We start from the raw sequence: 6,759 nt of genomic DNA on the forward strand, positions 1-6,759 counted from the left end.
GGTGTGCAAACAGGTTTACAGTCAAAGTAATCATATTTCTTTAGGATCTTTTCAATATAGTGAGATTGATCTAAATAAATTCCCTTTTCTGACCTAGTAATCTTGATTCCGAGGATTACACTTGCTTCTCCGAGGTCTTTCATATTAAAGTTGCTGCTCAACAATGATTTCACATTATTCACAGCATGAATGTTTGAGCCAAATATGAGTAAATCGTCTACATAGAGACATAGGATAGTGCAAATGTCATTTTCATATTTGTAGTAAATACATTTGTCACTTTCATTTACTTTAAACTCATTCGAAATAATCAAATTATCAAATTTTTCATGCCATTGCTTAGGAGCTTGTTTAAGACCATACAGAGACTTATCTAACTTACAGACCTTGTCTTCTTGTCCATGAATTACAAAACCTTCAGGTTGTTCCATGTAGATTTCTTCTTCCAGGTCACCGTTTAAAAATGTTGTTTTAACATCCATCTGGTGTATCACCAGGTTATGAATAGCCGCAAGTGATATAAGCACCCTAATGGATGTTAGTCTAGTGACTGGTGAGAAAGTGTCGAAGAAATCTATATTCTCTCTTTGTCTAAAACCTTTGGCTACAAGGCGAGCCTTGTATTTATCAACAGATCCATCGTGTTTCAGTTTCTTTTTCAAGATTCATTTACAACCTATTGGTTTGCAACCAGGAGGCAAGTCTACCAGATGCCAGGTCTTGTTAGATTCTAGAGAATCGATTTCATCGTTTATAGCTTCTTGCCACAGATCTACATCTAAGGATGACAAAGCTTCTTTAATGTTCGCAAGATCCTCTTCTATGTTGTAGGCCATGTATTCTGGTCCATAATCTTTAGCAATTCTTACTCTCTTACTCCTTCGAGTTTCCGTTTCGTCTTGTTTGTTGCTTTCAGTGCTCGTTGTCACAGGAACTTGACTTGGTCCGCTGCCCCCACTATTTCTTGATTTGAAAGGGAATTTATCTTCATAGAAGTCAGCATCATTTGATTCTATGATCAATTTCGCGTTTAGGTCATAAAACCTATACGCTTTGCTGTTTACTGCATACCCAATGAATACACATTCATAGGCTCCACTGGCGAGTTTGATTCGCTTGGGATCGGGGATTCTGACATAAGCCAGACAACCCCAGGTTCGAAGATAAGACAGGTTGGGCTGTCTATTCTTCATTATCTCATAAGGAGATGTATTGCTTTTAGAATTAGGAACTCTATTCAAAACATAGCAAACAGTCAAAATAATTTCCCCCCACCAATGAGATGCATCACCAGAATTAAGCATTATAGCAACAACTAATTCAGTAAGAGTTCTATTCTTTCTTTCAGCTTTACCATTCATTTCAGGTGAATATGGTGCAGTTGTTTCATGTATAATTCCTTGGGTTTTATAGAACTCGATAAATAAGCCGGAATCATACTTTGTTCCTCTATCACTACGAAACCTCTTAATCTTTTTGTCAAATTGATTTTCTATTCCAGTCACAAATATTTTAAACATGTCAAGCGCTTCACTTTTATTTTTCATGAGATATACGTAAGTAAAATTAGAACAATCGTCAATAAAAGTGATGAAATAACGTTTTCCATTTCTGGTTAGCGTTCCGTCAAGCTCACATATGTCAGAGTGTATTAATTCTAGAGGTTCAGTTTCTCTAACAATTGATTTATGGGATTTCTTAGTTATTTTGGCTTGACTGCAAAATTCGCATTTTTCAAAATCCTTTTTAGATAATTTTGGAATCAAGCCTAAAACACTTAAATTTGAAATCACATTTTTGTTTATATGACAGAGTCTAGCATGCCAAATATTAAAATCACACAACATGTAAGCAGAAGGAGACATTTTATTCAATTCAACATTCAATTTAAACATGCCATCAGTGGCGTACCCTTTCCCAACAAAAATACCATTTTTAGAAATGGTGTACAAATCTGCCCCTATAGACTGAGTGAAACCTGCCTTATTGCTCTTTCCCACAGTAGTAACAGAGAAAGGGGAGAGGGCCATTTCTAGGAGGTGGTGGCTGCCTGACAATTGGGACCCTTTGGTGGTTCCCATTCCTGTTGCTGTTCTTTGAAGTGCGGTTCTGATTCTTCAGTTGTTTGACGTTTGGCTTCAGAACTGCTTCAATGGACTTCTTCTTCTTGTTATTAGCTACAAGAAGAATTTCATCTTTCTAGTCTTGCTTGCGAGATTCCTCCTCAATTCTAAGGCGGGTTATCAGACTTTCTAGAGAGAATTCTTTAGTTTTATGCCTAAGAGAATTTTTAAATTCTTTCCAAGCAGTGGGCAATTTGTCAATAATAACAGCAATCTGAAACTGTTCATCTAGGGACATACCTTCAGTGATGATCTCGTGAGCTATTTTCTGGATTTCATGAGACTGAGCTTCCACTGATATGTCATCTTTCATCTGATATTTGAGGTAGCGGCTTACAACATACTTCTTGGCTCTAGCTTCCTCAGTATTGTACTTCTTCTTTAAAGCATCCCAAACCTGTTTAGCAGTATTGCTGTCAGAACTGTAGTAGTCATACAGATCATCAGCAAGTCCATTAATAATATAATTCTTACATAAGTAATCATTATTTTCCCATTAGGTTAATTCAGCAGCTATTTTATCCTTTTCAGCTTGTTCACCTTTTTCTGGTACAACAGGAATGTCATCCTTCAAAACGTTGGCAAGCTTTTTCGTGGTTAGAAAAAACAGTATCTTTTGTTGCCATCGTTTGAAGTGACTTCCCTCAAACCAAAACGGTTTGTTGTAGTCAGGAGCAGATGAACCGGGCCCAGTAATTTCGTCGGTAGACATGGCAGTTCGAAAACGTCTTAAAATTGTTGTTTTTGAAATTCGAAAACCTTTGAAAACAATTTATGCCACCGAAAATATTACTGGGTTGAGTCGCGGAGTAGGTCGCTCTCTTTAAGACGTTTCGAGGCACTGCCCAAAATTGTGCAAGGCAGACTATCAACCACGAAGTCCCCAGGATAAAACAGCCCAGATTCACTGTATCGGAGTTCTACTGCACTGTAGAAAACCGTTCTAGAATTACACCCTCTGTATGCCAGTCGATAGACTGACACTCAAATATAGCACGGAGGCTACTCAAATATAGCACGAAGGCTACTCAAGAAAATAAGAAGAAGAAGAAGAAGAAAATTAGGGGGAGAAGTGAGAAAAGCCTCAGGTACGGAGAGCTTTTGGTTTACTTTTCCAAGTGAGGTGAGCTCTCTATTTATAGATGAGTTCAGCAACTGGATCTGAGAAAAAGGGGGGATCCAAGAAGCACGAAGTCCATCAGCTGGCTACCAGAAACGTGCCTCAGAGATAGGAAATGTGACTTGACTAGGCTTTTTGATCGGGCAACAATAAAAACGTGGGAAAGACTCAGCTTTAGGGTTTTGACTTGGCAAATAACCGAAGCTAAGTCAAATTAGGGTTTTGACTAAGCAAAGGACAAAAGATTAGTCTGTTTAGGGTTTGAATGAATCAGAACATTGACTTTGACCTTGTGGATGGCAGTTTCGTAATTTGTGACTTAACGCAAGCAATTAATTAATTAAAATAATTAATTAATTTTCATGTGTTTAAAAACATTAATACACCACAACCCAACCCAACCCAAGCCGGGCCGAGCCGGCGGCGGCGGCGCGCGCGCGTGTGGTGGTTCCCTTGCTTGCGTTCTCCCTCCTTCACAAAATTGCGGTGCCCCTTGGGGCCCAACCCAATTGTGAAACTAACATCTTATAAAGGTTATAAATGAGTGTGTTCCCTCCAATGTGGGACTTCTCATTTTTCAATTCACACATTAAAAGCTATCATCAATGCCATTTATCTTCCATCATTTCCAACATTTTGGTATGAAGATAAAAGGAGTGGAGGATACAATGATCATAATATGTATCATATACCTTCCAACAACTAATGGATTTTGGGGGTTTATTAGATGTTGTACAAAAACTTTGTCTGCTTCGAAGCATTGACTTTAATCAGTGCATACATTATTAACCAGAGTTAGACGATCAAATGCTTAATGCGATTATCAGAGGCAGAAAGTCATTTGCTTGTCAAGGTTATCAGAGACAGACAATCAAATGCTTGTTGTGGTTATCAGATGTAGATGAATCACAACATTGCTTGTATTTGCCAAAATTACCAGAGGCACATTTCAAAGCGCATTCACTAGACTTAAAATAAGGGATTAGATGCGAAGTCTTTGTGTTCTTTTATCTTAGTCCAATCATGAAATAATGCAAAGTAAGATCATACAAAATCCACTTAATCAGAACGTTAATGCTTTAAATTATTCCTACAAAATGATTTTTTTATCATCAAAACAAGTAAGGGTCATAGTTTTTTAAACCAATTTGGTTTTAACAAAGTTGACTATTAACCCTGTCAACTTAGTGACATCTACGATTTTGTGACATATGATGTTTTACTCTTTCGCTACCACGTCCGTAGATGGGTCCATAGGGACCAAAATGATAGTAACACAATTAATTTATAAAAAAAAAATACAATATATAAGATTTATTTATCTTACATTCTATTTTATTCTTCATCTTAACTCTAAACCTAACATTTTTTCTTCCCTCAATTTCTTTTTCACTTTCTTTTTCCAATTTTTTTTACCTTACCAAATTTGTCGTTGCAAATCAGCAATCAAACATCATAATCATCAAGTTGGAGAAGAAATACAAATGAAGAAATTGATTTAGGATTTTGGAAGACAACTTTGGATTTAAGATCAAACATCTTTAACATTCCCCTCTCTAATCCAAGTGTATCTTCTCCAAACCTCAATAATTTAAACAACTAATTTCATCAAAATCAGTATTTCAAAGCCAAAGAAATAACCAAAACTTTAGTGAAGAGTTAGGTTTTCTCAAACCTATATGAGGAATTCCACTTTATCAAAATCCTTTGGTGATGTTGTTGTTGCTTCTTCAAAGACAACATTAGATGGTTCAAATTCAACAACTTTGCATAAAAATTTTGATTGCAAGTGCACAATTTGAACCAAATATTAAATGGAAGAAAATGAATAAAGAAGCGAAAAAATGAAAAAGAAATGGAAGAAACAAGAAATGTTAGGTTTAGAGTTTCAGGATGAGATTAAAAAATATTTATAATAGGTGTTAAGATGAAAAAATATTTATTTTGTGATTTTGTTTTTTAAATTTTGATTTTACTATCATTTTGATCTCTATCAACTCAGCTACATACATTAAGACTTTATAATATTATTTCACGTTAAGAGAGAAAACAAATATTATTTCACGTTAAGACTTTATAATATTTTTTTGTTTTATTTGTGTTTAATTTGAATTATAATAATTTTAGTTTTATTTTAGTTAAGTGGTGTAAAACCAATGTGTCTAGAGAATCAACTTTTGATTCATTTTAGGAATAGGGTGAAGGTTTCTTTAAATACCTTGTAAGAGTCTCATGTTGGACAAGTTGGAAATGAATTAAAAATTTCCCGTGAGAATGGTGAGTGAGCTAAGTATGCTTTTGAGTTTTTGAATTGAACTTGCTTGAATCTTATCAATGACTTCCTTACTATTGTGACGATTTCTCATTGACTTATCAATCATCTTAGCTCGTGGCATCTTCTTAATCTAATTAATCTTTTGTTTATTTTCCCTTTTCATCTGTTACTTTATGTGAATAAACTACTTAGTTAGATCTTTAATCTCATGTGGGAGCACTCAAATCCATGTCATTTGATATTCATAACTTGTCACAAAGTGGTAATGTTTGCCTTTAATTTATATTTCAGATTTATTTTGCCTTTCAATTTGATCTTTCTTTTTTTGTGTAGTCTTGATTTGTTAATTGATTATAGTGTTATAATATGTGGGGAAAGTTCTTTTTGATAACTATTTACTTCATTTGAGATTCGAAAATCTAGGTTGCTGAAGAAAAAAAAAACAGAAAAAATATGTATTTCATCATCTTCACTAGCAACTCTCTTTGATTCAAAAATTTAATTTGTAAACTTATTTTTGATATTATTTCTTCTACACATGTCTAACTATGGAAATTCAAAAGGTTAAATTAATTAGAAAAATAAGAGGAATTTAATTATACAGGGAAAAATCCAAAAGAACAAGTGTTGAGAAAAAATATCATGCACAAAAGCACTTTTGAAAAAAATGCATTTTGCAAAAAGAAAAAAAAAATCAAGAATTGTTCATATTGAAATATCAAACGTTTTTTTATTTCATGTTACCTTTTTTAGGCATGACAAGCTTGATTTTAGTACCTCACCTCCCACATATTTGAATCACGTTGTCATTTAGTACTAATATTTCTTATATATTTGATAATCTATTTGGGTGTGTCTTCATTTACTTAGTTTTTCTTGTTTTTCATTTTAAATTCCCTTAGTTTTGTCTTAGAATTTTGCCTTCTTTAAACTCTTGTATTGATAGCTTTTGTGGACTTGTTACGTTGTGCTTGGATTCTTTTTAATAACTTGAAAAAAGAGTTTGAGTGGAAAAATGCAAGAGTGCACATCATAAAAAAAAAAAAAAATCATCCTTGAGTGATATACATGAGTGATACATTTACTTATTTAGCCTTACTTTTTATTTCCTAACTTGTTCTTGTTATTTACTTGATTATTATGGTACTCATTGACTTCTTGTTGTTGAAACTGTGAATGAAAGTGAATCAAACCCCTCTTCTCCTATATTAGCTTCTCTTACACGTCACTTTACAAATATT

Source organism: Cicer arietinum, chromosome 6 (genome assembly GCF_000331145.2).
Source record: "Cicer arietinum cultivar CDC Frontier isolate Library 1 chromosome 6, Cicar.CDCFrontier_v2.0, whole genome shotgun sequence".
NCBI lineage: Eukaryota > Viridiplantae > Streptophyta > Magnoliopsida > Fabales > Fabaceae > Cicer > Cicer arietinum.